This window comes from Rhinopithecus bieti, unplaced genomic scaffold (genome assembly GCF_001698545.2).
Source record: "Rhinopithecus bieti isolate Rb0 unplaced genomic scaffold, ASM169854v2 scaffold_31527, whole genome shotgun sequence".
NCBI classification, from domain to species: Eukaryota; Metazoa; Chordata; class Mammalia; order Primates; family Cercopithecidae; genus Rhinopithecus; species Rhinopithecus bieti.
The window spans coordinates 1,275,897-1,290,636 of NW_016813959.1; the positions used below are offsets into that span (position 1 = coordinate 1,275,897).

Sequence of the window (14,740 nt, forward strand, 5' to 3'; positions counted from 1 at the left end):
GCCTCCCAAAGTGCTGGGATTACAGGCTTGAGCCACCGCGCCCGGCCTGGATGTTTTCCTAATATTGATTTCAGCGGGGCCTGGGAGCTCACGCCTGTAATCACAGCACTTTGGGAGGCTGAAATAACAATCTTCTTGTTCTCTCTTGAGGCCAGGAGTTCAAGACCAGCCTGGCCAACATGGCGAAATCCCATCTCTACTAAAAATATAAAAATTAGTTAGGAGTGGTGGCACACACCTGTAATCTCCAGCTACTCGGGAGGCTGAGGCACGAGAATCACTTTCCAGGAGGCAGAGGTTGAAAGGAGCGGAGACCCCCCCAGTGCCCCCCAGCCTGGCCGACAAAGCAAAACTCTGTCTAAAAAAAAAAAACCTAATATTCATTTTACTGTTATTTCTATCATATTGAATTATCTCCATTCCATTTCCTTAATCTGATTGTTCTCAAATTTGTTCCATAACCTACTGTGGTCTCGCCCACCAGAATCCTCAAATGAAGGACTTTCCTGTCACTAGGAGCACCTTCTTGAATTATATTCAAACTTCCTCTTGCAACAGGGAGTAAAAGTAAGGTAAGAAGAGAACTATGGGATGGGGGAGAGGCAAGTTATTCATCTTCAATTAGATGAGTCCCTCTTCAATTCATTTACCAGTAAGAAAGTTCTGAGGTGCCCCATTATAGACTGTTTCATAACATCTCACATTCCAGAAGCTATATTCAGGGCAATGAAGGTCAAAAGGCACAACAGACTGCTCTGCAACTACTTGGCCAAATATCAAGAAAGATAGTAAATTTATTGCTCTATGTTATAGCCCAAAATAAATGAGAAGAACAATATCATTATGAAATACAGAATTCTTGTGAGATTCTTCCTGAAATTATCTAAAAGCCTTTGGGACTGAAATTATTTGCAGTCATAGGAAGAAAATTTCTAGGCTGGGCATGGTGGCTCATGACTGTAATTCTAACACTTTGTGGGGCTGAAGCGAGAGAATTGCTTGAGGCCAGGAGTTTGAGGTTACAGTGAGCTATGATCGTACCACTGCACTCCAGCCTGGGTGACAGAGAGAGAGCCTGTTGAAAGAAAAGAAAGAAAAGAGGGATGGGAAGGGAAGTGGGGGAGGGGAGGGGAAGGAGGGGAGAAGTAAAGGGAAGGGAAGGGGAAGGGGGGAGAAGGGAAGGAAAGAAGGGAGGGGAGGGGAAGAGAAGGGAGGGGAAGGGAAGGAAGGGAGAGGGAGGGAAAGAAAGTAGGCCAGTATTTGGGGAGGCCAAAGCAGGAGGACTGCTTGAGCCCAGGAGTTTGAGACCAGCCTGGATAACAAGTGAGACCCTGTCTCTACTTGAAAAAAAAGAAAGGAAGAAAATTCCTGCATATTCAAGCAGACATTTGTCAGGGATTAAATTGTGTCCCCTGCAAAAGATATCTTGAAGTCCTCACCCCTGCTATCTCAGAATGTAACATTATTTGGAGACAGTGTCTTTATAGAAGTAATCAAGTTAAAATGGGGTCATTAGGGTGGCCCTAATCCAATAAGGCTGATGTCCTTGTAGAAAGGGGAAATTTGGAGACAAAGACACACCTAGAGAAAGACAACATAAAGACACAGGGGCAACATCATGTACAAGCCGAGGAACACCTGAGGCTACCAGAAGCCAGGACAGAGGCAGGAAGAAGATTCTCCCTCACAGCCCTCAGAAGGAGCCAACCCTGCCAACACTTTGGTCTTGGATTTCTAGCCTCCATAACTGTGACACGATTGTAAAACAGAAACAAAATGCTAAGCTCCCACAACCAACTGAATGAACCCTTCCTCTTGGCCGAGGGCATTCCAAAGTTAATCTGAAAAACCAATTCAGGCCGCTATGGGAAGTGGCAGTCAAATACGCCTCATTATTTATATCCTCCTTCCTTTGCAATTCAGGCACAGCTTGCCAGCATTAACATTAAAACAGAGACTTTAATACTGACAGAACGGACTCTTTAAGTCTGATAAGAAACATTTACAATCTATTCTCTCTGAAGCCTGCTACCTGGAGGCTCCATCTGCATAATAAGAACTTTGGTCTCCACAACCTCTTATCTTAACCCAGACACTCCTTTCTATTGATTCCAGGTCTTTAAATAAACCCTTTCAACCAACTGCCAACCAGAAAATCTTTCAATCCACCTAGGACCTGGAAGCCCTCCCCTCTCCCACCCCACCTCCCCCTTTCTGGACTGAACCAATGTACATCTTACATGTATTGATTGATATCTTATGTCTCTCTAAAATGTAAAAAACCAAGCTGAAGCCCAACCACCTTGGGCAAATGTTGTTAGGACCTTCTGAGGCTGTGTCATGAGTATGTCCTTAACCTTGGCAAAATAAACTTCTAAATTGATTGAGACTTGTCTCAGATACTTCCTGGTTTACGCAATCAATAAGTCTGTTGTTCAAGCCACCTAGTTTGTGGTATTTTGTTAGGGTGGCATCCCTAGGAAACTCAGACATCTGATGAGAATGACCCCCAGCCAGTGCTACCAGGAATCAATTCCAGGTTTACAGAGGGACCCCTCTGAATGTTAATAAAAATATACAGCTTAGCTTTCTGTAAAAGTAAACCTGAGAGATTTTCTACTTCAAAATAATTTTCATATTTCTGCAAAGGCCAATTTTAAATGCCGCTTCTCTCCAAATGCTACATTACCACTTTTGCCAAACCAGGATATGGAACATAGTCTCTCACACTCACACACACACACACATACACACACACACCCCACACAGTGTATCCCTCTATTTGGTCTTGAATAGATCGGAAGTTCCTACAGTTACTGGGACTATGATTCCAACCAATGCCTGTCAGTTTAGCAGATGAGATTGGAACAGCTGTATCTTCAATACACAACATTGTCTTAAATAGATGCTCAGAATGAATTACAATTAAATTACAGAGCTGTCAAAAAGGGTTATAATTATAGTATTTATTCATCACATTTACAAGGCCAGACATACACAAAAGGAACAGAAGGCTGAAGAAAAAGAACAAAAAACCCACTCTACATTACTTACCTCAGCAGGAAATCTGGTTGGGGGAGAGAGGAAGAGGAGTTAGTTATCATGCAAAGAGCCCATTTCCTGCAACCACACAGCTTTGTGTTTCCAGAGGGTCTCCCATTCCAGAAGTTGGAGGCGCTTTAAGACATCATCTGGTGGCAATGCATTTCTCTTTTACAATTGGAAAAGGGAGGGCCAACAAGGTTGCCATGACTCACCCACAGCTACAGACAAGCAAGGGAGGAGCTGGGACCTGAACCAAGAGCAAGGGCTACTCCCACCAGTGGGCTGAACAAGAAAAGCAAAATCAGGACAGCCAGACCTGGTCCCTTGTTTTGCTTTCATCTATTAAGAGCATATTAATTTATCCAGCAGTTATTTATCATGCAGCTCTTTTAGGAGGCTTGGAAATCATCCTTCAGTTTCTGCTAAAATGACACAAGATAAAAGAGAGGAAGAAAATCCCCAACTGCCATTTATGCTAGTCAATTCTGTTACTAATCAATAATGCATTTAGAACAACTGGAAGAATGGCATAATTCTCTTAGTCACCTTCAACCTCAGCATCCAAAAGATAAATTGAGGATAGTAATACTATTCAGTGAGCAAACACTTTGAATTAAAAAAAAAACTAACTAGATCACCATCCATGGTTTCAATCAGGCAATCAACAAACATCTATTTTGCTGTCTCTATGTGTGACATTGTGCTAGAGACTGTCGAGGGCATAAACAGGTGATAGACTTAGATTCGTTTCTCAAGAGCTCATAGTCCAGTTGAAGAGACAAGATACAAATAAAGTAAAACAAGGCAGTACATATGCATTCTGATAAACTGCCAATTCAATCATCATATGCCAATTCAATCATATGCACAAGTGCAATGGACTAAATATTTATGTTGCCCCAGCATTAATATACTGAAATTCTTTTTTTTTTTTTTGAGAGGGAGCCTCGCTCTGTCGCCCAGGCTGGAGTGCAGTGGCATGATCTCCGCTCACTGCAAGCTCCACCTCCCAGGTTCACGCCATTCTCATTCTCCTGCCTCAGCCTCCTGAGTAGCTGGGACTGCAGGCGCCCACCACCATGCCCGGCTAATTTTTTTGTATTTTTAGTAGAGATGGGGTTTCACCATGTTAGCCAAGATGGTCTCAATCTCTTTACCTCGTGATCTGCCTGCCTCGGCTTCCCAAAGTGCTGGGATTACAGGTGTGAGCCACTGCACCCAGCCAATATGCTGAAATTCTAACTGCCAAGGTGATGGTATTAGGAGGTGGGGCCTCCAGGAAATGATTAACTCATTAGGGCAGTGCTCTCATGAATGGGATTAGTGTCCTTATAAAGACATATGAGCCAGGCACGGTGACTGCAGTGCTTTGGAAGGCTGAAGTGAGAGGATCACTTGAGCTCAGGAGTTCAAGACCAGCCTGGGCAACATCGTAAGACCCCATCTCTACAAAAAATTTTAAAAATTAAAAAAATTAGCTGAGTGTGGTGGTATGTGCTTGTGGTCCTAGCTACTTGGGAGGCTGAGGTGGGAAGAATGCTTGAGCCCAGGAGTTTGAAGTTAGAGTAAGCTATGACTGTGCCACTGCACTCCAACTTGGGTGAAAGAGCAGTACACTGTCTCTTTTTTTTTTTTTTCTCTTTGAGATGGAGTCTCGCCCTGTTGCCCGGGCTGGAGTGCAATGGTGCAATCTCAGCTCACTGCAACCTCTGCCTCCCAGGTTCACATGATTCTCCTGCCTCAGCCTCCCGAGCAGCCAGGATTATAGGCGCATGCCACCACACCCAACTAATTTTTCATGTTTTTAGTAGAGACAGGGTTTCACTAAGTTGGTCAGACTGGTCCTGAACTCCTGACCTTATGATTTGCCTCCCTCAGCCTCCCAAAGTGCTGGGATTATAGGCGTGAGCCACTGTGCTTAAAAAAAAACTTTTATATATACACACACACACACACACATACACACACACATATATATATAGAGAGAGAGAGAGAGGGAGAAATAGAGAGAGAGAGTCTATCTCTGTCTCCAGGCTGGAGTGCAGTGGCACGATATCAGCTCACTGCAACCTCTGCCTCCCAGGTTCCAGCAATTCTCCTGCCTCAGTCTCCCGAGTGGCTGGGACTACAGGCAAGTGCCGCCATGCCCAACTAATTTTTGCATTTTTAGTAGAGATGGGTTTTCATCATGTTGGCCAGGATGGTGTCGATCTCCTGACCTCATGATCTGCCCACCTCGGCCTCCCAAAGTGCTGGGATTACAGGTGTGAGCCACCATGCCCGGCCTATATTTTTTAAATAAAAAAATACATGTGCAGGTTTGCTATTTTTTTTTTTTTAATTACAAAAAAAAGTCTGAGAGAAACCCCTCACCCCTTTCATGATGTGGACTGACAGTGAGAAGTCAGCCGTCTACAAGGAAGCAGGCCCTCACCAGACACCAAATCGGACAGTGCCTCGATCTTGGATTTTCCAGCCTTTAGAACTGTGAGAAATCAGTTTCTGTTGTTTATAAACCACCCAGGGTGGTATTTTGTTAAAACAGCTGAATGGACTAAGACAAGAAATTCACAGCAAGGAGAAAATTACCTGAGTCTTACCAATCTGCTTCTCACACTTTCTACCCTGAATGTGACCATTCAGCTTTCTTATTATCTTCAGGTTTACTGGATATTTTCCTAAAAATTTATTTCAGTTGGTCATTCAGCTGTTAAACTAGGTTTAGCCTAAAGCTATCTTTACATATTTTAAGTTCAGCCAAAAGGTTTCTCCATAGTAAACTGTAACCCAACTGTATGTGTAAACAGAGCATAACCTGCTCTTGTGCTAATCATCAAGTACTGGCCAATCAAAGGTGACCAACTGTTCAAACTGTGTTCAAATAAGGCAAATGCCAAACTGTAACCAATCCAGAAATAAGGCAAACACCGAACTGTTTAACCAATCCAGCTGCTTCCGCACCTCACTTCCATTTACTGATGTCACTTTCCTTTTTCTGTCCATAAATCTTCCAAAATGTGGCTGTACTGGAGTCTCTCTGAATGTACTCTGGCCTGGGGATTGGGGGTGTAGGGGCTGGTGAAGTAGAGGTGATCCCTGATTCATGACTCATTCTTTGCTCAATTAAACTTATTTTATTTTATTTCATTTTATTTTTGAGATGGAGTTTCACTCTTGTTGCCCAGGCTGGAGTGCAATGGCGCGATCTTGGCTCATTGCAACCTCTGTCTCCTGAGTTCAAGTGATTCTCCTGCCTCAGCCTCCTGAGTAGCTGGGATTATAGGCATACGCCACCACGCCTGGCTAATTTTGTATTTTTAGTAAAGACAGGGTTTCTCCATGTTGGTCAGGCTGGTCTCAAACCCCCAACCTCAGGTGATCCACCTGCTTCAGCCTCCCAAAGTGCTGGGATTATAGGTGTGACCCACTGCACCTGGTCTGAATTAAACTCTTTACTTTGTCTAAGGTTTGTCTTTTAACAGATGGCATCTGAAGTGAGATCCAAAGTAGAGCTTACAGAGACCTCCAGGAGCATTGAATGACCAAGAGAGGTTACCTGCTAGGCCCATTGTGTCCACTGCTTTCGTTCAGCAACTGGGGGCCATGGTAAGTTCTCTCTTGGATTCCAAAGCTCCACAGATTTGTGTTGTGAGTTCTCGGAGTTTGTTTGAACAAATTTCTGATGCAAACTGGGTTTGGAAGTCATGACAGAAACTGGGCTGGGTCCAGGATCAGAATGGATCCAATAACTAACTGGCTTGGATCCATTTAGAGGCCTTAGATATCTGACTGGGTCAGAAACTGGTAGTAAATGGCAATATTGCAGGGGTGGCAAACTTAGGCTCTGGAAATTTGCAGGTATTTTTATGTTCTCCCTGTTTTGTTTCTTTTTTTGTGCGTACCTTGGTAGGGAAAAATCATTGGCTAAGTTGATCAAGGGGATATGAGAGCCCAAGCCAAGATTCGAGGTAAAAATGAGATCCTTAATTTTGAAAGAATTAACTACTCCACTGTCCAGCTATGCCAACATTTACATGTGGAAGTGTTACTGGAAAGGGGTCCTGATACAGACCCCAAGAAAGGGTGCTTGCCTCTTGCACAAGAAAGAACTCAGGGCATGTCCACTGAGTAAAGTGAAAGTAAGTTTATTAAGAAAGTAAAGGAGTAACTGAATGGCTACTTCATAGACAGAATAGCCCCAACGACTGCTGGTTGGCTATTTTTATGGTTTTTTCTTGATTATATGCTAACCAATGGGTATTCATGTGTTTTCCAAGAAAGGGGTGGGAAATTCCTGGAGTTGCAGGCTCCTCCCTGTTTTAGACTATATAAGGTAACTTCCAGATGTTGTTACTGCATTTGTAAACTATAATGGGGCCAGTAGGAGTGTCTTTTAGCATACTAATGTATTATAATTAGCATATAATGAGCAGTGAGGGTGACCAGAAGTCATTCTCATCATTATCTTGGTTCTGGCAGGTTTTGTCTGGCTTCTTTACTGCATCATATTTCATCAGCAGGGTCTTTGTGACCTGTATCTTGTGCCAACTTCCTAGCTCATCCTGCAACTAAAAATGCCTAGCCTCCTGGGGATACAGTTCAGCAGGTCTTGATAGTGGCAGGAGGCACTCAAATACCTAGGCAGATTGAGGCAGGTCCCCAGTGATACCCTACCTCCAGGCCAAAACAGTTTAAAGCCTGAAAGCCAAGCTACAAGTCACATTCATGGACCAGACTGACAGCCTGTCTTCCCATTTGGCACACTTTCCTCTAATTAATCCCCATCCTTCTCCTGTTTTACATATACCTATTCTTCCCTAATTGGTGTTTTATACTGTCATGCCCATGTTTAGTTGTGCCTTTGTTTTAACCTTTTTTGCATACTCACAAACCAATTGGCACACACTCGCCAATTCTGAGCCCATAAAAGCCCCAGACTCAGCCACACTGGGGGAGAAACCACCCAACCGTGGGTGGCTGACCCCAGCACATCCCCTCTCCACTGAGAGCTGTTTCCTTGCTCAATAAAATTCTTTTCTGCCTTCCTCACTCTTCAATTGTCAGCATATACTCATTCTTCTTGGACGTGGGACAAGAACTCAGGAACTGCCAAAGGTAGGTACAGGCTATAACAAAGGTGGGCTCAGGCACACCTGGAACAGCCATGGGCTTAGCTGGTATGCAAGCCAGGCATGATCTGGGCAGGCTGAGTGGACAGGCCTCCTCCTGCAGGAAGCAGTATGGCCAAGCTAGGCCCGGGCAGGGGCATTGCTGGCCAGAGGTCCCCAACTTGCAAAGTGACTGGGAAAAATCCTCTTTCAGTCTCAGCCTCATTTTAATCAGCCCCTATTCAAGATGGAGTTGCTCTGGTTCAAATGCCTTTGACATAAGTACTATAGCAGACCCTCGAAACAGTAATTGCTTTAGAAACGGCAAAATCTTACTAAAGATCATTTAAAATTACAATGGAATGTTACAAATGTACAACACTGAACTTGAAGAAATGCATTTGAAAATGAGGGCTTCCAAATTAGTCTCATCTAGGGATGCCTATTGATATGCAGAAGCATCTAAAAAGATTTCAATATTTTTAACGTTTTAAAGACTCTTCAAAAAAGGCAAATAAAACACTTTATCCTAGATAAAGTATTTATAAAAGGTAGGCCTTAGGGTAAAGTGAGCTTGCTTCTTTTTCGGATCTATACATGCAGAGACCAGGCATGGAGAATTCTTCCTTTGCCCTGTTCCTTAATGGGCACCACCCTAAACTCAGTAATTACAGCTAAGTTAAAAGAGACCACCTTTAGAACTCAAATACACTTTTATCTCATCTAACTGGCAATCTTCAAATCCTTTTGTAAAATAAATTTACATCTATAAAGGAAATCTTCATTTGTAAGGGTATCTCTGTCTCTGAACCTAAACTACTAGGAACTTTAATTATGGGGAAGACAATGGATTAATGTTTACCTAACAAACCTTGCCTTTGTTTAAATCTAAGTTCTGTGCTTTGAGATGTAAACTTTTACCTTGTTTTGCCTGTGTCCTCTCTTTAAAGCTGCAAATTTAGAGTTGCCTCCCTAACAATTGTTTTAAGCATAATAGAAGTAATCAAAAGATTGATAGTGGGAAGAAACTTTGAAAAGTGGCAAATGAAGAATCTTACAAATCTGTAAGGTCTGCTTCTGCCTATGTTTCTGTTATGTCTATATGTGTTATGCACATGTGATTATATGTGGTAAACGTAGCTAGTTTTTAAATTGTTGATAAAACAGGAATGGATGTGTACACCAATCCCCCAAGTCATGAGTTTACCTATATAACAAACCTGCACATATATCCCTGAACCTAAAATAAAGGTTAAGGTATTTTTTTAAATAGGAATGGTTTCAAAATTATCAGTTAAACGTAATTTTATACTTGTTTGATTTGACTGTAATCTTGCATTTCTAATTTTGAGCCTCTGAATTGAGGGTTCTGCATAGGTAGCCATGGTGAAGTCTGGAAACATGTTCTCATGCCTCACCCAGCAGCTACAAGTCAGAATCAAGCCCTTTGTGGCCCCTTCTTCCTGCCTGACCTTTGGCCCCAGCTATTCTGAGAGAGGTTGGATCCTCCAGGGCATCAACCTCACAGCTCTGTCTTCTGTCCTGAGCTCTCCTCCTGTTATACAAATTCAGGACTCAGAGAAGCCCTGCCCTTCATGGCCATTTTGGATGCTGGGTGGCTACCTTTGACTCAGGAGGACTTGGAGAAAACATTAGGGAGGGTACCTGTGTCCTACTTTCAAAATGCTTTTCAGTAATTTTAAATCTTTAAGTGATGTTATGTTAAATCATAATCATAAAATTGGAGTCATTTGTAAGTTAAAATATTAAAACATTAATTTACACCTAAGTTTAAGTTTATATAGTTTGGCATCTTATTTTTGTATGGTATAGAGAAGCTAAATATATTTACATCTGTTAATAAAATATGGGAAGACACATCTTTTAAAAAATTATAGAGTAATTTAACAATTTTATCTACAAATACTGATATAAAACAGTTCAAAATTACTTCCTAGGGATTTCACTAAAAACTACGGTTAAAGAGTTCATGTAGTTAATATATGTAATTAAAACGACTAGATGTAAGAAAAACAATTGTGTATAGTATACAAAAGCAAGATATGCTTTTGATGATGGAAGTTATAAAGGCATAAAATGTATGTTTGTTAGAAAATTTTTGTCTAGATGAAGTTACTAGAGTTGTCTAGTTTGAAGTCTGTCCAGTTTGAAGTTAGTTAAAGGTTACTTAAGTTACTTAAAGGTTGCTTCAAACTGAAGGAATAAAAGGAATGTAGAGAAAATTAAAATATAAAAGATTGAAAAAAATTTTGATTGTATGACATTATAAAAGGGTTATGGGATTCTGGTGCAGTCAAAAGCTGACTGAGATTGAATTAGTCTGCTTATAAGGTTTTATCAAAATTAGCTTTATTGATAATACACTAATGCAAAAGTAAAATTTGGTTTTCTCTTTTGAACAAAATTTCTTATAGTGCTAATAGTGATAGCAAGATATTTTGTTTACCTTTTGAGTAAACTGCACAAAAATAAAAAAGAGGAGAGAGACAGATTTCTGCCTCAAGCTGTCTTTCTCAGGTCTTTTAGTTGTTTTGGAAAACTGAGTCTCCCCTATCACAGAGTAAATGCTTTTGCTTTTAAAATATTATCATTATCACTTTACCTAAATAAATGACTACTATTTTATGATGACCTGTGACCCTATTTTGATCAAGTGTTTTAAACCTTTTATATTTGACAGGCTTCCCAAAATCAAATTTCAACTTCAAAATTAAGTCTCTTTTGACCTCGAATTTTGGAATACTACAGAGAGCCCCTGAAGCCTCCATAAGAGAGCTAACGGGATTGATATGTTAAATCATATGGGAAGCACTGCCAAATAATAAATGATGTTTAACCTTCTTTAAGGTGTATTTTAGTGAATATGTTATTAACATATGTTGTAAAACTATATGAGATTCCTAAAATTCTGATACGTGTGGAAGGCCTGTGTACCTAATAATAGAACCTCCTGTACCTTCTGCTGCTAAAGTCTGATAAAACTAAATGCTGGAATGCTTTAATGCATATGTCAAAATGTATTTTCACCAGGTAAAGAAAGCTTTTCATGGTGCACTGACTGAGAACAATCAATCCCTTCACAATCTAGAACCTGGAGAGTCGGTCTTCTGAGAATGTCATCAGAGAAAGACTGCCCTTGCTACTCACACTGTAGCAAAACTTCAGGACCTTGAACCTTGGGTTTGTAATCTCACAGCCCATCCAGACTCTTGGAATTGTATGTCCGTTGGAGACCTTAAGGTGAAGCTAACCAGAGAAGTTTCTCCCCAGAAGCAGACGGCAGCCCAGACATGAACAGCTTCTTCTGAAGATCATGAATCAAAACTTCTCTAGAGCCAGCATGAGAGATCACGTCTGTAATTCCAGCACTTTGGGAGGCCGAAGCAGGAGTATTGCTTGAGGCCAAGAGACCAGCCTGGGTAACATAATGAGACCCTCATCTCTACAAATAATAATAATAATAATAATAATAATAATAATTAACCAGGCATGGTGTGCCTGCAGTCCCAGTGACTTGGAAGACTGAGGCAGGAGGATCACTTGAGCCCAGGAGGTCAAGGCAGCAGTGAGCCAAGACAGTGTCACTGCACTCCAGTCTGGGTGACAGAGCAAGATCCTATCTCAAAAAAAGAAAAAAAAAAACAAGAAAAGAAAAAATAAAAAAGGACATATACATATATGAGAAAAAAGGTTTTAAAAATGTAAGAACAAAAGACTTCTCTGCTATCATGAGAATTCTTATCTCTCAATTTTTTCCTTGCTTAGCCTCTATGAATAGACCTGAAAAAGGGGTCTCGTGTGTGTACTCGTGGATTATACTTTTATTTGTGGAGGATTTTGCAGCCAGTCGTATACATGGATAACCTTATGCCTTGATAGATGGGAGATGAAGGGCCACTGTGGCCAAGAAACTTTAATGGTACCTTTGTTGCTTCAAAATCAGTCAAAGCACTGGTTCACTCCCCTTAACCCACATCACAGGTTAAAGAGAACATTGCCAGGCGGCCTTCACTCTCCTGGATAGGCATCACATGTTAGGTCTCTTTCTCCATGGTTTGGAGTAAATGAAGCAATGATTTGAAATTTACCTCTCATCATAGTCTCTATAACAGATTCTACTGTAAAGGCTATAGTTTTACATTCTCTTGCTAAAGTTGTGCTAAATAATAGAATTACCCTAGACTACTTACTGGCTAAACAGAGGTGTCTGTACAATTGCTGATACTTCTAGTTGCACATGGAGGAATATGTTGGGTATTATAGAGATTCAGTAGTAAGGAATTGAACAGGCTGTTTTTTGTTTTTGTTTCTTAATGAGCAAACTCCTTACCTAGCTCATTCTTTGACCTATTTTATTTTAGTTGGTTTGGTTCACGGAGACCCTGGCTAAGAAGCATACTCCAAACTCGTGGTATTATCCTCCAGACAGTCACAATAGTAGTCCCCCTGGTGCACTGTATTCTCTTACAAGTTTTAAATGTTTGCATGTAGTCATCTCTAGAATGTTAAATGGTGTCTCTCCAACTGGAAAAAGAAAAACAAAGAAATGCACGACCATGAGGACACTGTAACTTATGAATGATGTGCTGAGACCGCAAACCCAAAATGATGATAAATGAGAGTGGCACTAAAGCCTTCAGTTTTGGTTACACTCTCACCTAAGGGACAACGTGAGCAACAGGGGAGAATCTTTAAACAAAAGTATGGGAGGCCATTGTTTTGGACTGAGCTTATGCACCAGGTCCCAGTAGACAAAACCAAACCAAAATGGACTCATGCTAAATGCAACAAAATCTAACTGGAACTTTAAGGAAGCAAGTACGTCCAAAACAGACCAGGTTTTGTTTATCTCCTATAAAAAGGGATGTGATGAGCAGAACATATTGTCAAAGATAAGTGTAACAGAGACGGATGGCTGTCAATAATGTTAAACACCCATGATTTGTAGCTGGGCACCTGGCTGTCTGCCATTATGTTTACGGCTAAGTTCCAATTACTGGGATACAGGCAATTCCCAGGATGTGTGCTTAAAGGGAAGGCATATATTGTTTTTCCTCCCTTGTTTCATCCTGCTTCTCAGGGCATGCATGTAGTGGCAAGCCATTTTGGACTACATGAGTGAGGAACCTGGGTCCCAGATGTCCTTACAGAGTGAAGCCACCAGATTGTCCCTGAGCTGTTATAAGAGAGAGAAATAAATTATGTTATTTATGCTACTGTTATTTCCAGTCTCTGCTCTTCATGGTCAAACTTACAGCCTAACAGGGAAAACAGGCACATATTAATTCATTCTAACCTAGAGAACTGGTTATTTTATCAGGAACAAAGGAATATGGAAGAGGAAAAGGATGCTTCCAAATAAAAATCAAAGAAAATATCTTTCTAATTGGCTTTAAATACTTTTCACGGTGAAAGTTCCATATTTCTATAAATTCCAGATTGATCTAGAGAAAAGGGAAGTAAGCACACATACACACATATATCTTTTTATATCAATCTGTTCACACACAGTATCTCTAAGTCCATGGGTAGAATACTGAGCTATGGGATTACCAAAATCTGTTTCAAAATCACAGATTCTGAATTGTTACCATTAAAAATGACAAACAAATCTGAGGACCTAAACAAGTAAATAAAATAAAGTACTTTTTTCAGCTAGGCATGATAGATCATGGCTGTAATCTCAGCACTTTGGGAGGCTGATGCGAGAGGATCACTGGAGCCCAGGAGTTCAAGAACAGCCTGGGCAACATAGTGAGACTGTCTCTCTAAATACACAAATAAATACTTTTTTAAAAATAAATAAGCACTTTTTTCTAAAATGGAGTACTGGATTCAACTCTCAGCCTTCTCCCCAACACACACACATACACACATGCATGTTTGCACTTAAACACACATATACAAAAAAAAAATATTTAAACAGATTGTAAAATTGCTTAGAACAGTTTATCGGGGCTTGGTATTCTGTTTTAGACAACTGTGGCTCTTTTAAGGTATATCCCAGTGGTCCCTGTACCACCTGGATCCATTCTTTGGCTTTACTGCAGTCTGAATACCAGGCCAGATGGTCAAGTAGCAACTCAGCAAGACTCTCCTGCTACCCTAATAAAATTTCACAGTAGGAACATATACAGGGTTTTAAAGGACCCATATGGACAGCATTCTAGCTGTTATAACTCTTTCTGGGTGTGTGTATCACTTATTTTTTGGGGGGGGCATGGGAAAGCAAGGGAATCTGATGTCTTTTTATTATTTATTTCTTTATTTTTGAGATAGGTTCTTACTCTGTTGCCAAGGCTAGAGTGCAGTGGTGTGATCATACCTCATTGCAGCTTCAAACTCCCAGGCTCAAGCAATCCTCCTACCTCAGGCTCACAAGTAGCTGGGACTACAGGCACATGCCACCATACCCAGTTAAGTTTTTATTTTGTGTAGAAATGAGGTCTTGCTATGTTGTCCAGGCTGGTCTCGAACTCAGTGCAAGTGATCCTCCTGCCTTGGCCTATCAAAGTGCTGAGACTACAGGCATGAGCCACTGTACCTGGGTGTCTTTTTAATTTTTA

At 41.0% G+C, this 14,740-nt stretch overlaps 1 protein-coding gene across 5 annotated transcripts in view; it reads right to left on the reverse strand.

The window, feature by feature from the left end:
• The window catches only part of CRACD (capping protein inhibiting regulator of actin dynamics), a 285,912-nt gene that overhangs the window by 113,160 nt on the left and 158,012 nt on the right, over positions 1 to 14,740 (reverse strand). Inside the window, exon 1 of one of the 5 annotated variants that reach the window (XM_017849276.1) lies at positions 3,055 to 3,198. The exons of the other annotated variants lie outside the window; for them this stretch is intronic. The gene's annotated coding sequence lies outside the window, so the exon portion shown is untranslated. Of the gene's footprint in view, positions 1 to 3,054; positions 3,199 to 14,740 lie in introns of those variants that run through there. 5 annotated transcript variants of the gene reach the window in all.